General features: G+C 40.4%; 1 protein-coding gene across 5 annotated transcripts in view; it reads right to left on the minus strand.

Annotated features, from left to right (window-relative positions):
• Positions 1-25,039, minus strand: part of CREB5 (cAMP responsive element binding protein 5) — a 348,228-nt gene that overhangs the window by 48,494 nt on the left and 274,695 nt on the right. The window lies entirely within an intron of this gene.

The following is a 25,039-nucleotide window of genomic DNA, read 5'->3' on the forward strand; positions in this document are numbered from 1 at the left end:
ATTCATTGTTCAGCTGCTAAACATTTTGGATATTCTTTAAAAAATATTTTATTAGAAGGGAAAACGTCTATAGAAGGAGACCACAGTAATATTAAATATTCAGGATTTATTTATAAATAAATATATATTAAATGTATACAGCCACATTATGATTATAAATGTAAAACCCAGTAAATAAAAGAAACTTAGGCTCCCACAACAATAAACAACAACCACCACACACAAATAGCATTAACTTGAAAACACATTGCACATCTATGATAGGTGTTTACTACACACAGAGGGCCATATTCTCCTCTCCGTTACACTAGTGCATCTCCAATGAAGTCAATGGGGTTGTATTTGTATAAACAGAGAGGCCATTCTGGCCCACTGAGTTCAACGAGAGTCAGTAAATGTTAGTATCTCGTTAGACATTTTGTCATGTCATCGAGCATGAGACCTAGTCCAAGCAGACATGAATGGGTAGCGTAATAAGCTCAAAGAAAAGGAGTACTTGTGGCACGTTAGAGACTAACAAATGCATCCGATGAAGTGAGCTGTAGCTCACGAAAGCTTATGCTCAAATAAATTTGTTAGTCTCTAAGGTGCCACAAGTGCTCCTTTTCTTTTTGCGAATACAGACTAACACGGCTGCTACTCTGAAACCTGTAATAAGCTCAGACACAGAGGAAAGTAAGAAATCAAATATAACAATAAGTATAGAAACCACAATATGTCAGGTATGCTATGTTGAATAGTTTTTTTTCCTTAATGTAAGTATCAAAATAAAAATTCATAAAAATCCACAAGCAATTAAAATACCCCATAATCTCAAAACAGACACACAAGAATCACTCTCAAGTAGAGTTAAACTCCTTTTTTGGCTAGTTACGCTCCCTTTCTAACATCTGGCAATCTGTACCTTTACCATACAAAGTTTGCGAAGGAAAAAACCCCCCTCTCATTTACTGTACTGTACCTTATATAGTTCTATAAATAAAGTCCTGTAGGTCTAATCATGTGAGGTGTTTATGTTTCATGATTACAATCAATAATTTGTAATGGTTTCATCAAACCTTTCAGTCACTGGATGAATTTCTGATGAATTTAGCAAAGGAAAGGGGTGAAAAAAAGTATATGAAAAAAGTTATTATGAATCTATTTAGCAACTTTCTGACAATTTCACCGCCTAATGGTCATCAAAATAAAGTCACAGCACCTGCCAAGAGTTTGGGTTACTTTGCTGAATGAAATCCAATAAGACTTACCTCTTAAGTCTGTATGTACATGGGGCTTTAAAACACCATGAACCACAGAGTTGGTCACTGAATCCATTGTGAATCACAGTACTGCTGTATGACTAACTGTGTGGAATGCTTGCATTAAATTCTCAAAATATGATTTCAGGCATTTGCCAATTAAGAAGTAAGCCCAAGTTTTGCTTTATTTGTTCCCACAAGAAGCCCCATTTACTTGCACACTTTCCCCTCTCTGGTTCGACTTTCCTTCAAATCTTCCTCCCAAAGGGGAGGCATGAGGAGCCCCCCGGGGGAGGCAGGGAGTATGAACCCCCAAGCCTGTGATTCCCAAAGATTTGCAAAGAAGGGACCACCAAATGGATTTCCCTCCATGCAGCTGCTCTGAGCACCCCCTTACCAGGCAGTATGCTGCCACTGCACAGTCTCTGCCGTGAGTGCGCAACAGCAGCCTCAGAACATGCCCATCAGGACAGAATACTGCTTCAAGAACCATTAACTCACTGATTTTCCCAACAGAAATTAGCAGGGTCACAGGGAGAGGACAGTCCCCTTCTTCGCACCCTCAAAGCACCGTGGAGCACTGATCTCACAGAGCCTCAGCAGAGAAGTTTCTCTAGGGCACTTCTGGGGAAGGGGAGAGACACCATGTAGTTGCAGCTCCCACCATCTGCGTCCCCTAAGAGAGGTCTGATGGCTCTTAGTCCCTTCTGTTCCTAGAAACAGAGGGAGTGATCTGGTTTTAATAACGCAGGATTCCAACACAAAGGAAATAATTCTAATGTACTTAATGGACCATCTACACTGGTCTTGAAGCCTGGCACCCATTTCACAGTAGGCCAACTTTTCTAACTCAAGCCTTTTGCCAATCCAGAGATGTTTCCATGAAACAAAGAGGAAAATACACACCTCATGCACAGTTTAAAGTCACTTGTAAAGGGAATGTTTTTTGGCTTCTCTCCCAGTTACACAATATATGAGTTATATGACTCGATCAGACCCAATCACCCTCTGCCCCCAAACAATTTATTGTGGTTACATTCCTGCTTTTGCCTTTTGGGGCCTTAAGAAAGAACAATTCAAAATTACAGTTAATAACCTTCAGCCCATTGTTCCAAATAACTATCATCAAAATTCTATTTTTGGCAATGCAGACGTTAATTAATTACATGTGCATTGTTCAGAGGGCGGGGAGGGATCTGTCACATGCCTATAATACCTAGGTAACCAACAGTATTTTGATTTCAAAGACTATACTAATGCTGAAGAGCTACCAAATAAATGTACAAACAGAAATAGATTTTAATTCCCTTGTTTTGTTGATTAGCGTCGAACTTCCAAGTTACTATTACCCACATTCTGCCTTTTGAAGAATCAGTTTGAACTGAATGCTTGGGAAAAGTGACTGATTAACAGACCTGGAGACCAAAGTCCTCTGGCTCACAGTAAAAAGTGCAACACAGACAGCATGAGTAAAAGCTTCCTCATGATGCCCCACCCCTGACTTGGAAGAAATACCTCTAGAATTATGATTAAAGGCTCAATCCAAAACCCAGTTAAGTCACTTTAAGTATTCCCACTTCAACTGACTTACATTTCCAAGTCCATTCAACCTCTGACCACTCTACTGAGATTGATAGGGTTGCCAACAAGGTGATGTAGGCACCTGTCAACTGGAATGAGACTACTAAACTCTTTTAAAAAAGGCAGCAAATAGCAATCTAATGGCAACGCTTGTTGACCATTAATGACCTGGGCTGGATTCTATGCAGCGGTCCTTGTCTAGCTGGCTGAAAGAAAAGGGGCTGTCGCCCCTTTAAGGGCTGCCCCAGCAACTGGTAAACAGAAACAGAGGATGGGAGAAAGTTTACGCACACAGAGTGGGTAGGACCAGGAAGCAGCTGGACCAGTTCCAGGGCACTGCCCTTCCAGCTAGCCAGTTGTGGGGTTATTTATACCCCGTGATGTCCAGAGAAACTGTCTTTCATCTGGATAGAGCTGGCATCACTCTCCCACCCACCCATGAAATTGAAAAAGGACGGAGTCCCTTCATGGTCTGCTGTAGGCATCACACTACTCACCTCTTTTTTCCCTGGGAGCTGGGAAGGAAATTTTACCTCACTGCCAGATTTTTCATAGCAGATTTGGGACCCAGTGGGGCAGGACAGGGGGGTTAGGTTAGAATGTCTCCACTTAACACATAAAACTTGTGGCAGATGTCCAGTTCGCGTTCTTATTCTGTAAGGGATACAATTATTGGATAAGATGGATTGGAAAAGAATTTTGAAGGAAAACAACCCTTTAGAGCGATGGCTTTCAACCTGGGTTTTGCAGACTATGTCTAAGATTTCCAAAGGGGTCTGTATCTCCACTTGAATTTTTTAGGGGTCTGCGAATGAAAAAAGATTGAAAACCACTGCTTTAGGCTGATGAGGAAGGGGCGGGTTAGGGCTCCTACATCTGGTACAGTGGGAAATTGTCCCCCCCCTTATTTTCTAGCCCCCTTTAACTTTCATATGAGGGAAGGATGGCAGGGTACCAGTAACGGGAAGGCTGGAATCAGGTTGGGGATATGGGGAAATTATTAAGGAAACAGTGATGACCTGCTCTGTACAATTTATTTCCAGGTACTCTCAGATATTGTAAATGAATGAAGTTGTGACCTAATGAAACCACATCAATTGCATACCTTCTTTCTTCCAGTGTGGTCGGACAATGGCCTAGAAGTAAAGGATGTATACATGCCATTACTCCTGAACCACCAATCCAGCAGAGTTTTCCCTTTTTCCAGATATTCGTACTATAAAATCTAACCGGAAAATTAGGCATACATGACAATGACCTGATTTGCTGCTATGCCATTTGTGCATCTGAAAATGTATATTTTTAATATCATGCTGCCAAAATGATGCAGTATCCTTCATTAACAAAGTTAAATGCTGAATCATGACAAAGTAAACTGGAATGGTGTCTGTACTTTCTTGTAATTATATTAGTAGTACAGATAATCCACTGGAAAAAAATGGATCTGATTTAATAGTTAACTACTCGGTAGGTAATGAATATTATAACAAAGCCTTAAAGCTGATTGAATGGGAAATGTAATGAACAGTATTGAGAAATCACCTCTGAAATTAATTGTTAATAGGGAGGAATTTTCATTTTTCAAAACACATCGTATGACAGTACAATCAAAACAAAACCCGGGAAGGGATGTAACTGGCATTCACCTATTGCGCATCAAGTAATGGATGAGGAATTGGAGCTGACATCATGGCATAACCAGCAGTTTGGGACCAATTTGTATGTGGTTAGGAACAAAATCCTAGTTTGCTGCTAATGTCATTTGACAAACTGACATTAGTGATGTGGATTGGCAGGATTTCCTCTCCTTCCCCCAATAATAAACACCCATGGCATGCCACAGGCATACAGTAACTGAAAAGGGGCCTGGTATTTAAAAACTGAAAAGGGGCCTGGTATTTAAAATCAGAACAACTCATATTCCAGAGCTGCACATGTACAGACAAGAAGTGATGACATACACTACAACTGTTTTAGATCCTGTACATATAAGCAATCCATTAACCAAAATGGAATGGGAATATATTTAAGGCAAGCCTATTTATATAGAAACATTATTAGCAAATACTAAATTTGATATTCAAAAAACCTCCAAACAAACAAAAAACAACCCACCAAATCTCCCCCCCCCAAAATAGTTTAAGCCATATGAATGTATATACACTGTGCAAATCAATTATGCATATACTGTACAATTTTGATATTCTGTGTATATGTACTCTGAAATGTTTGAAGCACTACATATTTATTACTCTGAATTGTTGCCTTTGAAATATTACGTCTTTTCACCTAACATCCCTTGATACATCTTCAGATATAAACAACCAAAGCCAATTTACAGTCAGTTCTGTTTCCGACCTGATTTAAAAAAACATACATAATAATTTACTAAAGTTACCTTTCATTTTGTTTTCCCTTCAATGGTAGGTTATTTTTATACAGACATACACAGTATCTAAATGCAAGTTTTCTACGATAGCTAACATATGTTACAAATATACACTGAGAGCTCTAAAAAGTCCTGACTGTTTCTGTTGCAGTGTACTGTGACAAGGTAAAGCAATGTAATTAATCATGCTGATGCAAATGGAGATTGCTTTTTGGTTGAACCAGTTTGTTGCAACAATTGCCTTCTGACTGTGCGCTTTTCATTAATACTCTAACTGCTGTGGCACTACTTACTTCTTGCTTTAAATATGATTTTCTGTAAGTCAACTAACAAAACTAATTAGGAGCTGTGAAAGACCATATTGATAGAGTCAAACTATATAAAACAGCTCTGACAATTCACATGGTGGACCCCATATATCATGGGATTTTTCTTAGTACTCCAGGCCCTTTTTGCTAGTATAAATAAACCCATGTAAAATCTCAGGTTCTTAAACTTGTCTTTAGAAAACCATATGCTTCCTGAAAGAACCATTTTTAAATTACACATAAACATGTTTAATCAATCTTTACTATGTAGCTAGGGATTTTGGCAAGAAAGGCTTTTTTGGGGATTTTTTTTAAGGTAGGTGAATGGAACTTACAAATGGAAATGTACAACTAACACACAGTGACCTGGTCTATGATGAGAAATAAGTTTTACAATATTTTGCTATGGCAAGACCACTGTAATAATTGAAAAACGTGATCACAGCCACCCTGCTCAGTATACAAGAGAGGGACTTGGGTTTACAGTTTTCTCAAAGGTAGAGTAGCTTTGAAGTCACTGGAGCTGTGACAATTTACACTGAGGATCTGCCCTTTTGAGTGTAAAAATCAAACTCAATTTTCAAAAGTAATTAATGATGTTGGGTGCACAACACGAGACAATCTTAAAGGAGCCTGATTTTCACAAGGCAGGTGCTCAGGCCTTTCTGAAAAAATCAGGCCTCTTTAAGACGCCTCGAATTGGGCACCCACTGATTAAAGCATCTAAAATTGCTACTTTTGAAAATTCAGGCCACCGAACATTCATGCAGCTAAGGTGACTGATTCACAAAAATACAATGGAACAAAAACAGCAAATACCACAAAAACCAGTCAGTGAGGGAGCCCCACCCATCATCACTGGAAAGTACTCTCCTCCAATTGCTTCACAAACGTGCGAGTTTCTGGTTCAATAGGCCCCTTTTACTCCCTTTTCTCAATGATCTCCACAATGGACATACCAGGCAGGGAGATCCCAGTGTCTTTTGGGCTGTGGGTCATTTAAAATTCTTCCTCGGCTGACTGGAGGTGGGTCAGTGAAGAACCCTTCCCTCCACGATGACATTAGGGGACTGACTGGGTCCCACTCAAAAGTAACAATTCCTGGCAAGCAGTCATGCATACATACAGAAATAAGTCAAAGGGGGAAGTGGTCAGAAGTATGGAAACACCAGTGGTATTCTTTATTGAATGAGATTTGCTTAGGATCACAGAGTCACCAGCAGAATTCACAGGGAGCTCTGGTCTTTAAAAAGTTGCTTTTGGGTAAAGAGAAACAAATGTAGTCCATGCCAGAGAGCTGCAAGGCCAAGACACGATCCTACTCCGACTTACATCCAACATACGAGTTGGGGAAAAATTCACCGATCAAGACACAGGGAGGGGTAACCTACACCCCCCTGCACACGCATGGCCCACTACACCCCAAGGGGGTAATTAGGCAAGCAATCTTGTCTTGGGATGACTGCCACATGAAGACAGCTTTAAACTCCACAGGAGGCTTCTTGGCAGCAGCTGTTCTGCATCAGCACATTCCCTAGTTGTCCTATCTCAGCCATTCCTCTGCCATAAGCAGCATTCCCCAAACTGCACTTGCCCAACGTGACCCATACTGAATTTAGCCCCATATCTTTAATCCATTAGCTTCAAAAAAAGTTTAATTTTTTTAAAAAGGAAAAGATGATGTCAAAATAAATGGGTGCAGAGGGGAAAAAAACCCCTTCTTACATGTGAAATTAGTGCTGGAGAGACAACCCTCCAGTCTGAATTTCTCTGTTTACCTACAGAACTAGTAAAGAACTGACAGTGTGAGCCACCCCTTGCTAACCTGCCAACCTGCTTTAACCCACTTTTAGAGGGACCACCCGTGAGAGGGTATCTTCGGCTTTGTGCCCATTCACTCTTCAGCTTCTCTTCTGAGATTGCCAGCAAAGATGCCAATTAGGGCCAACAGTGATTTGGACACCCCTCCACTAGGAACTAGAACGAGACCACCAAGGAATGCAATGCACATAGGCTCTCAGATACTACTGATGTGGGCTAGATTTGAACTACTCACCTGGATGTGAAAGGCTCATTCGTGCTGTATCCCCAGCTTCTGAATCCTCCCTCTCTTCTCTGCCTGTTTCCCCCACCCCTTGCCCAATAAAAAGGTTGGATGAAAAAAATGAAAATATAATGAAGATATTAATATGACCAAATTTCAAAAAACACCTATCACAGAGGAGGTATTGGAGCAACTGAGGATGATTTGGATGGGGGATACAGAGATATGCATTGGGGGGATTGGCAGCTTGGTGGAGGGGAGAGAGAAGGGTACCCACTCTTTCCGTCCTCGCTCCAGCAGCCTCCTCCTTTCTTCTGCCCTGCAACCCACTTCTTTATCAGAATAAAATCTAGGAGATGTTATGGTAAAGGCTGCACTGGAGAAGAAATAATAATATTTACTCTTTTGTGTCCTTTTACTGTTTTCTCCCAGTCCCAGTCTCTTTCTTTGTAGTTCTAGCTCCTGAGCTTATATAGGCTCTACTTTTGTCTTCTCTTTTCCCTCTTCCTTATTTTCTCCTCTGCTCAATCCTCCTCTTTCCTCCTCCCCCCACTTCTATCTATTCTTCCTTTTCTGTTAGCATTCCAGCTCTCACCCTCTTATCTTTCCCACTCTCTGCATCATTCTTTCCCATGCTCTCAGTTCTTTGTCTTCCCTTCTTCCACCTATTCTTGCTGCATCCTACCACAACCCAGAACTCACATCTGGGGCAGTGGTGGTGAGAAGTGCAGTTGCTAGCGAGGCCAGAGCAGATCAGGGGCTGCTTGCTAGCAGTGGTGTGGCTGAGCTGTCTGGAAGCTCACCACTCATAGACCTGCAGTCAGATTCCCTGATTCCATATGGATCTGAGACGACACACGAGAATGTGCTGGCTCAGAGACTCATAAGGAAAAACAGGGCAACTTGGGGGCGTGGGAGGATAGGAAAACCTGGGCTGTTCCTGGCTTCCAAGGAAACATGGCTCAGCCTACAGGGAAAGAGGAAGGAAAAACAAAACAAAGAGTAGCAGCTTTTTTTTGTATATAAAAAAATATGTTTGCATGGTTCAAAATCCTGCCTCCTCAGAACTGATGAGGTCTTGCCTCAGGTACAAGCAAATAAGCATATTAAAGAGTTCAACCCAGGGAGAGTGCTTTGTGACTCTGCATGTGCCCTGCGTCTGCCTCCTAATCTCCTACCCGGTTTGTCTGTGCTGGCAAATGTGAGGGCACCTAATGAGCCACAAAGTCTTTCTAAAACTTTATGATTTTACTTTAAAAACATTTTTTAAGTGGCTCAAGTCACTGGCTGTGAGGTGAGGGGGGAGGGGGAAATGTGCAAAGAAAACCTGGTATAGGCTTGGTCACAAACCTCCATTTGCAGAAATTCACTGTTGAGTGCTCTGGTCTGGTTATGTCCTGCAAAGGTCCTGTCAGCCTAAAGTGGCTCCAGGATGCTGCAGCTGCTGTGGAAGCACCAAAGGGATGGGGCTATATTCAAGACGATATTTCTGTCAAGTCTGCAGCAAAGACAGGACTCGAGCTCTGCAGCTGGGCAGAGTGGGGAAGGGGAAAGGAGGCAAAGGCAGAATCTCATTTCTATTCTAAAGGAATTAATTTGCCACTTTTGGGGCTGCTGTGGGATAGCCAAACCAAGAAGAGCAAAGAGGATGAGACTATCCATTTAGCATTTACATTGAGCAGTTAGGCAGGGGCAGACGTTCCCCAGTTTAAAACAGCAGTAGCTTAAAGTCTCCCTAGGCTTGTGAGCTTGGAGGGACTGGTGGAAAAAGGGAGAGAAGAACTTGCTCACCGAGCTGGTTTTTCCAAGTTCTCACAGCTCTAATTATGATGGTGGGTGAGGAGAGGCTACTTGCCAGTGTACCCTTGGCAACCCATTGCTACATCCTTTAAAGTTAGCGCGAAGAGTAGGTAAAATATGAACTGACAAACGGATCTCACAGATCTCACACTCCTTTTTCCATGTAGCTTTGCTATGTCACCCATCCACTGCTTAAATTGGAGACACCCTGGGCTATGCTGTACTGTATATTTGTAAAAGTTCCCACTAGGTACAAAGGTGACGCCAATAGGAAATCATCAGTCTTTATAAAGTTGAGTCATTTCTTTTTTAAAAGAATGAAGGGGGGCTCATTCATGGGCTACATTCTGCTCTCCTTTAGACTGGGGTAGGCTGCTCAGGATTTACACTATGTAACTAAGAGTTGAATGTGGCCCAATAACTTTAAGTTTTTAAATGCACAATAAACCATATGGATTTTCGCTTATATTAGAAGTATAAAGAGGTCTCCGAAGTGCAGTTTGTAAGGGCTGAGGAAAGTGTATACTGTGCATCAGACCATAGAGCCCTGTGAGAGGCATTCAGCCATAAAAGCAGTACCCACAGTGACTTCGGCACAAGAAAAAGAACCCTGTTGCTTTAAGAACAAGCTGGTGCACCATGTAGCAGAGAAGCCTGTAGATTCAGCTGTGTTCTTACCTCACTTTCCCTTCTGCAGTGACCTCATCCTGTTACAATGCTACTATTCATGCAGATAGGGTGGAAGACTGCATACAAAAGTTCCATTTAGGCACATAAACATGAATATTTAGCCTGTTTGATTAAAAATGAAAGCCAAATATTTCTGCCTTTTGCAATTTGGGGGAGATTTTTTTAATAAACCTAATTTTATTGACCGGCCTTGAAAAGAATAATATAATGAAATACATTTAATGCTTTCACTGATAACCATTCAATTAGTTTTTTATATCCCAGTCCTTAGGTTCCATAGATTTTTCATTTAAAAAAAAATGGCAGTGGAAATCTAAAAGATGCCTCTTAAAATATACATATAAGCTATGGGCCAGATCCTCAGCAATTTCTATAGATTGTTGTAACCGAAGCCAGTGGAGCTACTCTGATTTACACCAATTGAAGAGCTAGTCTCTGGCCTCTAGAAATAAATGCTATTTCACAAAGCAGCTACTGCATCCCTCTTCGTGACCCTCAGAGCTGTTAACACACATAACTATGGTGACAAGCACTATATAATATTTACATCTCGATTTGGTTAACTTACAGCTACAGTTGCTCGAGTGCATACTTCACTATCCCATTGGTCATATCTTCATGTCTTTTGACGACTTTTGTGGCTTTAATAAATGACACTGTATATGGTTCTGCATGGGTGTCTAGTAGCCTTTAGAGTAAATTAAAACTTTGTGTTGGAAATTCCCAACTTATTTATAAGTACACAACAGGCCTGATAGGTGTTCACACGTGGCCCAAATCATACATCCATTGATTTTAATGGGCATTGGATAGGTCCTATGGATAAAAGAAAAGGAGTACTTGTGGCACCTTAGAGACTAACAAATTTATTTGAGCATAAGCTTTCATGAGCTACAGCTCACTTCATAGCTCACGAAAGCTTATGCTCAAATAAATTTGTTAGTCTCTAAGGTGCCACAAGTACTCCTTTTCTTTTTGCGGATACAGACTAACACGGCTGCTACTCTGAAACCTGTCCTATGGATAGTTATCATACTGATATGTATTATTCCCTGACGACCCCCTGCAGAGTTCTGATGTCCCACCTATGCCCCCTTCTCCATGCAGAGCTGTACTTCTCCCTGTAAATCCCCATACATCCCCCACTTCTGCCCACAGTTCACAATGACCCTTTCCCTAGGCTTCCTCCTCCTCTCATCCCTGCAGCCCATTAATAAAAATGAAGAAAACACATTTTCAATTTGGGATGAGATTATGGAGGAGTATATGAAGTAGGGGCCAGGGAATTTGCTCTGCAGCAGAGGTGCGAGCCAGTGGGTAACAAGGACCAGGGCATCAGCCAAAAGCTTGTCTGCTTATCCCTGCTCTCTAGGCTCTGCTTCAGCAATGCTGCAAACCTCTGTGTGTCCCACATCTATTTCCCTCTTTATCCACGCTTCATCAAGTCCAGAAACTACCATGTCCTTTGCAGTCAAATCTCAACTTACTGAACTTCCTCAGATCCATCAGAGTTTTGTCTATGTCAAGATTGCAGGATTGCCCCCTGCCCCATCAGATCTATTCTTTTTCTTGATGCACATGGAGAACAGTCCCACAAAGCAGGAGTAGGTTATTAGTTAAGTAATTATTTGGTATATACCAACAAGAGAAAATTCTCTTCTTAGATCTAGATGGCAAATCTGATATCCTGCTCTCCCGGAATTTGGTGTCAAGGGGAGACCTCCATATGGTGAGAGATCAGAACTGAACTCCACAAGGAAGATTTGAGAGGACAATTTTGCTTTATTTTTTTTAGCCTGTTAATTAACATATCTTTACAAGGGTCTGTCTGAATAGCTATTGGTCTCATAAAACAGTGTTTAGAATTTTAGAAAAAATTTGGTTCAATAATTTACATAGAAGCCTTCAGCTGTCTTCACAACTAATTCAAGTTGTATTTACTATCACTGATTTTTTTTAAAGCAGTGATAAACATTACAAAATTCCTCATGGTAAAAAATGGCCCAATTCTGCACTGACTTACACATAAGTAGCCCCAATGCTGAGTGTAAATCAGTTCAGAATATAAATTACCATAGAGAAATACTCTTCCTTTCTCATTTGGCTTGGTCCCCTAGAGCCACCTGACTGCGTGCCCCGCACAGCAAACTGTCCCTTCCTCACTGGCTAGAAGGGAGTATTCACTCATCTCCCACACAAGCTCTGGCATCTGGTAAAGGTTTAAGAATTCCTCATCTTCTACACTGAGAATCATCTTTTACATCAAGATGAATTCTCAAAAGATGACAACTCTGACCTTAAAATCATTTCAAAAGCCACAGCTGTAGTAAAACTGATTGTTGCAAGATTCCACTGTGGTGATTAAGCAAATGTTTGGGACGACCCTGAAAACTGCAGAAAAGAAAACTTGGCATTGTTGCTCCAAATCATCCCTAACAGATTAGATTTTACCCAGTGGCACTTTCAATTACGTGCCTCAAATAAGGATTTAATTTAGATTTAATAAGACAGTTATTGCATGCTAATTAAATACTACAGGATTATTAAAAACATATTTTTTTCACGTTTAACAGCGCTGTAGTCAACACATCTATCTGAACCTGAATACACATGGTTTTAATCTTTCGTTGGAAATAAGCTAAAACATAATGCTGAAAGTTGAAGTATGTCATCAGATTCCAGAAGACAATTATTATATGTCTGTTAACCATGTATGGATTTGATGGAAGGATTACTATGTTTATACTTATTATTTATCTATTAAATAGTTACATTTAATTTTAGTAATATATTCAGGTTTCACATGCAATAATTGCATTTAAATGAAAACGGATATTTAAGTATGGACATGCAATGCTATGGAGATTCGCACAGGACTGTTCAGTAAATTTTCTTTTAAAAATTGATTCTCTATCAAAAAGCATTTCATTGTTCTCAGAAACAAATCTGACTCTTAGAAGACATATAGTGCACTTTTTATATAGCATATGTTAAAAAAAAAAGATTATTTTTAGCAGTTGCCAAGAATGATGTCACATTTTAGTCTTTAGCCAATTCCTTAGCCAATTGGATTCTACTTCTGAGACATGTAAAACTATTTATCTTTCTAAAAATCTGGCAATTGCATTAAACACTTCCACTCATATTGATGTATTAGGTACCCCTAGTAACCCAATAAACACAAAATAACCTTGAAGATTGCCTTAACTAATAACCTAATTTAGCTATTACAGGTATTGTTTTAATTAGTACTCACAAAAATACAAGTAATTGATTGTTTAATGATTGATAGTCATGTACAGAGTTACAGATGGTAAAATCTAGGGGGAAGTCAATGGGAATTTTGCTGTTGACTTCAACAGGGCCAGGATTTCTTCCTTAAGAGTTCTATACAGAGCCTGCCTGATCCCATGTCCACAGAAATAAATAGCAAAATTACTATTGATTCCAATGGATGCAGGCTGAAGCCCATGTTATGATACTTTTATCCAGAGCTGGAACTACGGATGATGGCTGAAATAAAAACAGGTTTAAGGTAAAATGCATGCTTTGAGGCTATTACCCACTTTCGATTATATAGAATCATACAATCGTAGGACTGGAAGGGACCTTGAAAGGTCATCTAATCCAGTCCCCTGCACTCATGGCAGGGCTAAGTATTATCTAGACCACCCCTGACAGGTGTTTGTGTCAGCTGCTTTTAAAAATCTCCAATGATGGAGATTCCACAACCGCCCTAGGCAATTTATGGTAAAACCATCATATACCTCAAAAAGAAAAGGAGGACTTGTGGCACCTTAGAGACTAACAAATTTATTTGAGCATAAGCTTTCGTGAGCTACAGCTCATTTCATCGGATGCATGCAGTGGAAAATACAGTGGGGACATTTATATACACAGAGAACATGAAACAATGGGTGTTACCATACACACTGTAACAAGAGTGATCAGGTAAGGTGAGCTATTACCAGCAGGAAGGCGGGGGAAAAAACCTTTTGTAGTGATAATCAAGGTGGGTCATTTCCAGCAGTTGACAAGAACGTCTGAGGAACAGTGGGGGGTGGGGAAATAAACATGGGAAAATAGTTTTACTTTGTGTAATGACCCATCCACTCCCAGTCTTTATTCAAGCCTAAGTTAATTGTATCCAGTTTGCAAATTAATTCCAATTCAGCAGTCTCTCGTTGGAGTCTGTTTTTGAAGTTTTTTTGTTGAAGAATTGCCACTTTTAGGTCTGTAATCGAGTGACCAAAGAGACTGAAGTGTTCTCCGACGGGTTTTTGCTCTTGTCCCCTAATGCCCCTACTCTACTTGCGCTACATTGATGACATCTTCATCATCTGGACCCATGCAAAAGAAGCCCTTGAGGAATTCCACCATGATTTTAACAATTTTCATCCCACCATCAACCTCAGCCTGAACCAGTCCACACAAGAGATCCACTTCCTGGACAGGTTTCAGAGTAACAGCCGTGTTAGTCTGTATTCGCAAAAAGAAAAGGAGTACTTGTGGCACCTTCGAGACTAACCAATTTATTTGAGCATAAGCTTTCGTGAGCTACAGCTCACTTCATCGGATGCATACTGTGGAAAGTGTAGAAGATCTTTTTATACACACAAAGCATGAAAAAATGGATGTTTACCACCACAAAAGGTTTTCTCTCCCCCCACCCCACTCTCCTGCTGGTAATAACTTATCTAAAGTGATCACTCTCCTTACAATGTGTATGATAATCAAGTTGGGCCATTTCCAGCACAAATCCAGGTTTTCTCCCCCCCCCACACTGTGCTAATAAGCGATGGTCACATAAACACCTCCCTGTACCAGAAACCTACTGACCGCTATGCCTACCTACATGCCTCCAGCTTTCATCCAGACCACACCACACGATCCATCGTCTACAGCCAAGCTCTACGATACAACCGCATTTGCTCCAACCCCTCAGACAGAGATAAACACCTACAAGATCTCTATCAAGCACTCTTACAACTACAGTACTCACCTGCTGAAGTGAAGAAACAGATTGACAGAGCCAGAAGAGTACCCAGAAGTCACCTACTACAGGACAGGCCCAACAAAGATAATAACAGAATGCCACTAGCCATCACCTTCAGCCCCCAAATAAAACCTCTCCAATGCATCATCAAGGATCTACAACCTATCCTAAAGGACAACACATCACTCTCACAGATCTTGGGAGACAGGCCAGTCCTTGCCTACAGACAGCCCCCCAACCTGAAACAAATACTCACCAGCAACCACACACCACACAACAGAACCACTAACCCAGGAACCTATCCTTGCAACAAAGCCCGTTTCCAACTGTGTCCACACATCTATTCAGGGGACACCATCATAGGGCCTAATCACATCAGCCACACTATCAGAGGCTCATTCACGTGCACATCTACCAATGCCATCATGTGCCAGCAATGCCCCTCTGCCATGTACATTGGTCAAACTGGACAGTCTCTATGCAAAAGAATAAATGGACACAAATCAGACGTCAAGAATTATAACATTCAAAAACCAGTCGGAGAACACTTCAATCTCTTTGGTCACTTGATTACGGACCTAAAAGTGGCAATTCTTCAACAAAAAAACATCAAAAACAGACTCCAACCAGAGACTGCTGAATTGGAATTAATTTGCAAACTGGATACAGTTAACTTAGGCTTGAATAAAGACTGGGAGTGGATGTGTCATTACACAAAGTAAAACTATTTTCCCATGTTTATTCCCCTCCTCCCCGGCACTGTTCCTCAGACGTTCTTGTCAACTGCTGGAAATGGCCCACCTTGATTATCACTACAAAAGGTTCCCTCCCCTCCCCGCCGCTTTCCTGCTGGTAATAGCTCACCTTACCTGATCACTCTTGTTACAGTGTGTATGGTAACACCCATTGTTTCATATTCTCTGTGTATATAAATGTCCCCACTGTATTTTCCACTGAATGCATCCGATGAAGTGAGCTGTAGCTCATGAAAGCTTATGCTCAAATAAATTTGTTAGTCTCTAAGGTGCCACAAGTACTCCTTTTCTTTTGCAGATACAGACTGACACGGCTGCTACTCTGAAACCTGTCATCATATACCTGTACATCATAGGTATATACCTAATGCCTATGCTCTTAATGAGTCCATCCTTCTACAAGGGCAGGGTTACAGTCCCTTGACAGAGGATAGATCTGTGATTAAACAATACTACATCAAAATTTTCATTTTTGATGGAATTTTTCAGGGTTTTTTTGCCCCGATGAAAACTGAATATTGACAAAAACATTTGTTGAAAAATTGAAATACTGATAATTTCAACCTGCTTTAATAGATTCTCATCATGTGCACAAATCTTCTACTAAAATCTTGGGAAAGGCCCTAACTGGAACCTGAATCTAAATCCCCATCTGACTCAAACTTTGGGTTAATTCTGGTCCAGATCCAAAGTCTGTGGTTTTGGCCTCTGTCTCTCCAGTATTATATTCTCATATATATAGTCAACCCCTACCTTAAAATTTCAGAGTCTTTTACTGCATACATTCTGTTTATGTCAGCTAGTTACATAGCATGTATGGGACAAAAGTGCTTCTCAGTAAGTCAGCAGCATAAACAGGCAGGGAAGGACACACTTTATAACCTATGTAGTTAAGAAGTCATGGCCATGTCAGGGGGCTAACATATTATTAACATAAATCATGAACCTTGAGATCTAGGTGTCAATGCTGATTAGGTTAAAAGTAAAAATTAGTTTTTTTCATCCTAGACGCAATTTTGAGGACACTGTAAAACCACTACCAAATTCAGCATGAGTAGTGTCTCTGTTCTGGTGTCCACAGTTCAAGAAGGATGTTGAAAAACTGGAAAGGATTCAGACAAGACCCATGAGAATGATTAAAGGATTGGAAATAATGCCTTACAGTGATAGCCTCAAAGAGCTCAATCTACTTAGCTTAACAAAGAAAAGGGTAAAAGGTGACTTGATTACAGTATGTAAGTACCTACATGGGGAACAAATATTTAATGATGGGCTCTTCGATCTAGCAGAGAAAAGTATAACATGACCCAATGGCTGGAAATTGAAGCTAGTCAAATTTGGATGGGAAATAAGGCAGAATTTTTTTAAACAGTGAGAGTAATTAACCATTGGAACATTTTGGTGGATTGTCCTACTGACAATTTTAAAATCAAGAAAGAGATGCTCTAGGGATTGTTTTAGAGAAGTTCCATGGCCTGTGTTATACAGTAGGTCAGACTAGATGATCACAATGGTCCCTTTTGACCTTGGAATGTATGAATCTGCTGAAGTGAGGCCCAGAATTGGAAGAGAAAAGGTGTTGCAGGTCAGGATAAATACACCCTGGCACATTGTACCCGCTCTTGCCTACACTATAACTATTAGATGCTCTTAGTCCTTTGCTTTCACTCACACTGAATTCATGCAGACTTTTAAAACAAGCCAACCTATTAACCACACAACAGATATAATGGACCACCAGGAATTTTATTCTGACAAGTGTGCAACTTTATTCATCTAATAGTCATGCTCCTGAAACTGAACCATAGAAAACAGAGTAAAACCCTCTAAAATGCATATACTTATTTTTTCACTTATTCTTCTAGACAACACAGGAAAAGAAAGAAAATACAGAAAAGTGTGCAGCAGTACCCACCAATCTAAAGCACAGGCACAGAGCTCGACTTAGTGCCAAATTACAATGACATGCTTCAGTAACACGAGTTGCTTACTGTTGAGGTTTCATTTAACCACGCTGCTTCTAGAGGCTGTCTGAGCTACGGATTCCTCTTCAAGAATACAAAAGCAAAAGGTATGAAGTCATTGCTCAAGAACGAAAGTGTGTCAGCAGCACAGGTTGCCTGGTGATTTGTTGAACTACTCTGCCAGTTGTGATTTTTCTACTAACTTAACTGTTACGGGTTTTAGTAACAAAGCATCCACTTGGTCAAGCAGCATATACTCCCTCATTAACGTAATCTCAGTCAGAAAGATATCCCTTTACGAAGACCTTAATACCTTGGCTCTCAATAAAGAAAATTCATATCCCTAAAAATTGTTCAGTATTTGCAATAATGACTACTATTATTTGGATTTTTTTTACTTTTCCATTATTACAGAGGTGACAGGTTTGCCAATAATAAAGTGTTACAGTTATTTTGTCTCAGTGCTCCAAAGCAATCTACAACTCTTGTTATTATAACAGCCTAATTATTAGTATTAAGCAAATGTTTTCCTAGTGCACACAGCCATCTGATAAACTATAATTTGTGACTAGCCATTGTATTTAGTAATAGACTAACATGGGGGAGTCGGAATCCATTAATTAGCTTTGGCATAAAGCTCTGGCATTCTGTGTAACAGAGCAGAGACTAATGTGAACATTGTACTCAGGGCGGCTCCCACATTGGGATCCCAATGGATTCAGCTGCATCTACAAATACAGGCCAGGAGTCTTTTCTTTGCACAGTAGCAAAGCCATTATCAAATCAAAGGGGTGGCACTTGTAAAGGAAGGATCATATCCTACCAATCAGTATGCACTCCACATCTCTGATTTTTACATTATTTCCACACCAAATGGGATATGCAGCTACTTTACTTCAATTATATACCAATAGCATTCTCTGATCCACAAAAATGCATTGTAACAGCCTTTTGAGTGAGATGCAATTGAAGAGGAGGGAAAGGAGATGCTTATCTACTAAACTGGGGGTACACCTAAAGATGGTGTGACACCTCATTAAAATATGGCTATATTCCCAAATACAGCAAGTTGGAATTGAGGAAGTGCATGCATGTCCTGTGCCGAATACCTAGACTTTTAAATAGAAAATGGGTAAGTCCCACCCTAACTGCATTTTCTATATGCAGTTCCCTGTCTAATATAACTCAACTGCCCATTTCTGACTTCTCCTGGACTGATTTTATCTGATTTTATTGTCTCCATCCTAAATCTTTCTTCCTTATTCTACATTTCACCTTTAACACTCAGATTTGTGAGAATTGCCAACACAGTCATTTAATTTACTAATTTAAGTCTTGATTCAGTAAGGTAATCAAGCACTAGCCTAACTTTGTATGCAAGTAGTCCCATTGAAGTAAGCAGCAAGGCTCTTATTCGGAAAGTTAAAAAACAACAGATGATGTGCAAGCTACCAGGAACAGGTAATATTAAAGATTTACTGCTGCATCCATAAATGTTAGTCACCAGTTTAATAAAAGAATAAAACAAAAACAAACAAAAGGAAACAAACCAGAGAAGCTCTTTAGGAGCAAAGAGAATTTGCTAATCATGCAGATGTTACTTGGTTTCCCTGGACCGTTTAGCCCAATCTAATTAAAAAACCTGCATCCAGTGGCAACCAGAAGGCCAACAGAACTTGAGCACTGGTGAATTTTTTCAAGAGACAATTTTCTTTTTTAAAAATGGAAAAGAGATAAAGGGCCTGATCCAAAGCCCATTGAAGTCAATGGACAGGCTCCGACTGACTTCAATGAACTTTGGATTAATATCAGAGTATACTCAGCACTAAGCCACTAATACATCAGGTTTCAAACATACCCTAAAAAGTCTCAACAAAAACAGGCAATGACTCAAGCAGTTCAAACAAAAACGCCAACTCTCTGAACAACTTAATGAAACTGTTCCAATACATTCCAAAATGTACAAGTAGCTTCACTTAAGTTAAAAAGCAAGATCAGAGTGTCAGGATCCTGGTGTTGAACGCTGGTGTGGTGGCTCTCTAGAAGGCCCCCAGCCTCTGTGCCACAACGGTACACTGAGCCATCGCACACAAGCAACAGCCTGAGTGCTCACAGCCTGTGGCCCCCGAACAGCTATGCTGATTGGCTGGACAGACAGCACACTCGTTGGATACCTGGACTATATAAAGACCTCAACACAAAGAAGCCACTTTCTCTTGCTACCTTGCTACCGCACCACCTCGCCTGACTCTGCCCTGTTGCCTCACCTGACCCCTTGCAGACCTTCCCTTACTGACCTGCCCATCATCGCTTTCCTAACCCACTGACCCAATCCCATGGATTGGAGCTCCTTGCTCCTGATTCTTGTGAGCGCTCAGACCATTGCCCCAGACTGCCTCTGATAGGGGTTGACCGACCAGCTACCCAATCACCTCCACAAACTTGCCCACTGCTTTGGGCACTATAATACAAAATAACCTTAGAGAATGTGCATAGTGCATCCCTTGTACTTCCTTCTCTAGTGCCTGGACATGCCTCCACCTCCCTGCCTTCCTCTGAATGGATCTGTGATCTTGCAGAGAGGTAAGAGAGTAGCAGAGGCAACTGATGATTCTTTTTGCATGACCAAGGAAAGGATCAATGCACAAAGGTGCCCCCACAAACAGTTCCAGGGAGCAATCTGGGCCCAAGGTGTTTTGTTAACAGTTGAATCAGGAATCTTTAACTTCTCCAATACTATTGGGATCTCTGAGTGCAAGCTGCAGGGTGTGGAGACGACTGACTATCTTTACCTGGACAGTGTTGGAAGGTCTTGGTCCTGTGAGTGTTACTCATCACTCACCATATTGTGAGATCACAAACATATTTAGTCAAATTGCATAACATTTTGATAAGTGCTAGAAATGGAACATGTTTGGTGATTTTAGAGTCAATCTATTTAGTGTCATTGATTAGCACTAAGATGCTATGGAGTCACAGTGATAGGTGCCTTAGAAAAACCTTAACAAGACAGATGCCAAAAGTTAGCTATAGAGTGAGATAAACTGGTAGGTGTGTATAGAGACACAAAGACAAAGGCAGAGAAATATCTTAATAACAGTGTTATAAGTACAGGGCCAAATTCATTCTTGGGGAAATTCCACATACTCCCATGAAGTTACAACAGGGAATAACTGGGACCATTACATCTTAAATCATGAGGACTATTTGTGGGTTTTCCGTATTGTTTTCATTAAATCTATTCATTCTAGCATTAGGTAAGATTTTATACAACTATTTCAGAATTAAGTTTTCCAAAAGCATTTAATGGATGTGTCATTTTCAAACAACTAGGACTGATTTATGAAACAGAGGCTTCCAAAGCATCCATTCTTCACTCTCTGGCCTGAATTGTTTTGTTGCATTATTATGTGCTGTTAAACTGCTGCTGCCTTCCCACCCAAGAGGAGGCTGCATTTCAGAGCTAGAAGAAGTGATCTCTAGACAGAGTTTGTAAATCAGTTTCAAAGGTCTGTCTGGTGCTTTGTGCTCTTTGGATGAAAGATGCTATAGAAAAGTTAATTATTATTACTCATATTATACTTCATTCCTTACATCTGGGGTGTATTTATGGGTACAGAATAACAAATTGTTTAAATCATGCATCTCTGACTGTGCCTTGCCTCTATAAGGTAAAAAGCAGTGTTATTACCATAGTCACATATGAAATGATACATACTATGAAAAGCTCTACCTAGCAAAAGCCCTCTGCAGCTCTGCTTATTTTAGGCATTAGAAATAAAAATGCCAGACAGAGTACTTGCCCCTCAAGCTATGGGAAAATCCAGGATACAACAGCATTAAGTCCCCCAACTCTGAAAGGGGAGGTTAGCTAAGGATGCCTGTGTGACCACAGTCTGTGCCATTTTCTAGCTTCCAGAATATAGGAGTTGGTTTGACATTGAAAGGCTTTGTAAAGGTTGGTCATTCTCTCAAACCTGACACCAGCCATAAATCCAAGTAACTATGCAGCCAAGCACTGGGTGTTAGTTTTTTTCCCCAGGATGAGATGAGAACACATATGAAACAACACACTTAGACAGTATGGTATTATTTACTTACAGAAGAGTCAAAGAGATCAGCTAACAGCCTCAGAAATGAGCTCAAGTATTTGAAATTGCAGTATATTGTAAGAAAGCATGGGGAGAGGGGAGTACAAGTTACACAGCAGTGAGGGGAAAAATAAAAGATTGCACTTGTTTTTAATAAAGGAAAATGAATCAGGCAAGTGTTCAGAAATAAGTTACTGAAGCTGTTTTATAAACTAGGTTTAAAATCTCTTAACGGCATTAGCTTACCTTCTGTTGTGTTTGAAGAAATATATCTGAACCAGTAACATTCTCATGAGATTTCATTACTGAAAAGGCTCATTAGAAAGGGCATTAAAATACTAATTACCTCATAAACTATTTAGTGTGTACCCACTGGGATAGTACTTACTAGTGCTCAAGCTCTTCATAGATCCAACTAATCAATTAATGCTCATTACAACTAGAAAGAGTATGCAGACTGCATCATGCAGGAGAAATAAAAAAGTCAGAGGTTAGCTAAGAAAGTGAGTTGGCTGTAATAGAGCCCTCCTTTGTAACACAACTGTTGTCTGCTACAATTTAATTTTAATCAGCCTTTCTGGTACTTCTGGTAATGTGACTCTTCCTGCCTTAAGAATCTCAGCTATTGCTATTGCTTCTTAAGTACATAATTTATTAAGGGAGACACATTGAATGGCATGTGGGGATTAAAGTGGGCAGGTATAGTATTCACTAATGCCATGCTAACGTTACATATTGTGGGTGTAATGAGAGAGATTTTATAAAGGAGGACGAAGCCATGCAGTACAAGTTTTCTTCCACATATTCAGACACAAAACAGTGTAAAAGTGGCAACAGTGTGAATGAGAATCAGACCCAGGAAATCTAATGTACAATAGCAAACTTCCAATATTGTGTGCAAGTTTTGAATCTAATATTGTAAAAATGTACATGCCTTACCACTGCCAGAGCGGTGTAAAGGGGCCATAGCGTAAATGAGAATCAGGCCCTCTTTCTGTATCCTTTTAGAATTACTTCATAAAGAAACTACAAAATTCCATCTCATATTTTTAGAACTCTAATGTACAGGGCAGCTAAAGTCATACTTCCACTCAGAGAGGAGAAGTGGCCTCATGAGAACCCTCCAATACTTACCTTGGCAGCCAGGGGTCATCTGCTTGGGTGGGAGGGTCGGACCCATAGCACTCTTCTCCTGCCACACATGCAATCCTCTGCTGGGGTGGTGCCAGTTAGCGCCCCACCCCCCAGCCCCCTGAGCTGTTAGTGTTAACACTCTATTGATATAAACTAAATAATAGGTTTGGGAATTAACATCCCATTGAGATGTATTGGGCTGATCATACTCTCACAGCTATGGTTTCAGGCTGTCTGCAAATTCAGGAAGATAACCGTGCATTGATTATACTCAGGTCATGACCTCAAACTTTCTTTCATAACCCTGAGAGCAACAAATATACTTTTTTTTTAAATGAAAGCTGAGATTCTGATGTGATCACATGACTCCAGGAGCTGGGGCTCCCAGCATGGAGCTCTTGTGGCTATGCGTTAAACTGGCCCAGGTTAAAGGGATGTAGGATCTAAGCCTGACCCATAGGGTCCTCCAAAAGACCCAATTGCAGCAGAAGTGCCTTATTTCTGCTTTGAAGCGTTCACAGCCCTCTATGTAAGGTAGTGTCGTGTCCCAGGGTTGGTTTCACTGTAGGAATGGGTGGGACAAGGAAATGGGTTGTGGAAGTGAAAACTGCACAGATTCACCAGACTATAACAACATACTAGAGTTGAGGGAGTATACACCATACCTGAGCTGGTTGCAGTAGTGACCAAGGCGGGGCTGCACGTGTGGTCTACCTCTGCATTTCCTCTCCCCTGGATTGCCATAGCTCTGTGCAAAGCCATTTTACATGGGGCTTTGGGGTACATTAGGTGATCCCTAAATCTACTGAGATTACTATAACGACATCCTGAACTTTTCGGTATCAGAGAGAAACACATTTAATTTTTAAAGTTTTAAAATGGAAGAGTCTACCCAATTTTCTGAAGTGACAGATCCCAGTGTTCTTGGAAGTCTCTATAGCTGCTAGTTTCATCACAGCAGCAGAAAGTCTCCCTTATGAATTCTCTGTGAGCTGATGCATATATTCACAAGTTATTTGCATAATCCTTAAACTCCCTCTGGGAATCCTTTATTCAGCTACCTAATGCAAATACTACTTAGATCAAACTTCCCACAACTAACACCATTTAGAAGATAGACAGTTCAGCAGAACAAATTGGTGCAGCAGAACAAATTTCCCATTGTTGATGTAAATGGAAGTCACTCCAGATAGATGTTAATAAGTGAGCTTTAGGTAATACCCGTTGCTTTTCAGTTATTGATCCTCAACATTCTAAAGTGTTTCATGAGATTGAAATGCTTTCTTAACAAAAAAAAAAAGCACTGCCCAGATAAATAAAAAGGCAGAGATTATATGTGTTTATACAGATTAAGAATGTGTAGCAGAAACACAAGGAATGAATCATTCTGGAAAAGAAGAATATAAAAGCAGCCATTTGAGCAGCAACAGACTTGGTTTAAGAAATACACACAGCTCTTCAGTTTATCCATTCTTATAATCTCAAAACTCTGCCTCCTGTTAAAATGAAGCTTTGAGAATTCCCACATTTTAATAACCTCCCTTTATTAAACCATGGCTTTAGCAGGACGGTCTAGTTAAGAGAATCCGAGGAGATAATGTTCACTCTACTTATGAAATGAGATAAAGATGTTTGTCACAGGAACCCAAATATGTACTCTCTTCTCCCTCACACACACACACACACACACACACATACATGCATCATACCAGCCTACAGAACTGCTGTACATGGTTATCAGATCAAAAAGCAAATTGGGACTTCACATTCTTATCTCTGTACTTAGCACTATGTTGGCAGCAAGAATAAAGATCATTCTGAACCTTGTCCTAATGAAGTCTGTGTCTCCATTAGTAGGAGAATCTAGGTCTATCTTCTCCACAAACATTTTTGCTGAACCACATACACTACAAAAAGCGGGCTCTAGACTGAACCAATAACGATGTTAAGTATGTTGGAAAAAAAATGTGAAAAGTTGGCACAGGGCAGCTAATGTCATACTTTGGTATATAGTAGTGTTCTGTCAGAAGCCAGACATATTAAAAA

Source organism: Natator depressus, chromosome 2, assembly GCF_965152275.1.
Source record: "Natator depressus isolate rNatDep1 chromosome 2, rNatDep2.hap1, whole genome shotgun sequence".
In the NCBI taxonomy this organism is placed as follows: Eukaryota; Metazoa; Chordata; order Testudines; family Cheloniidae; genus Natator; species Natator depressus.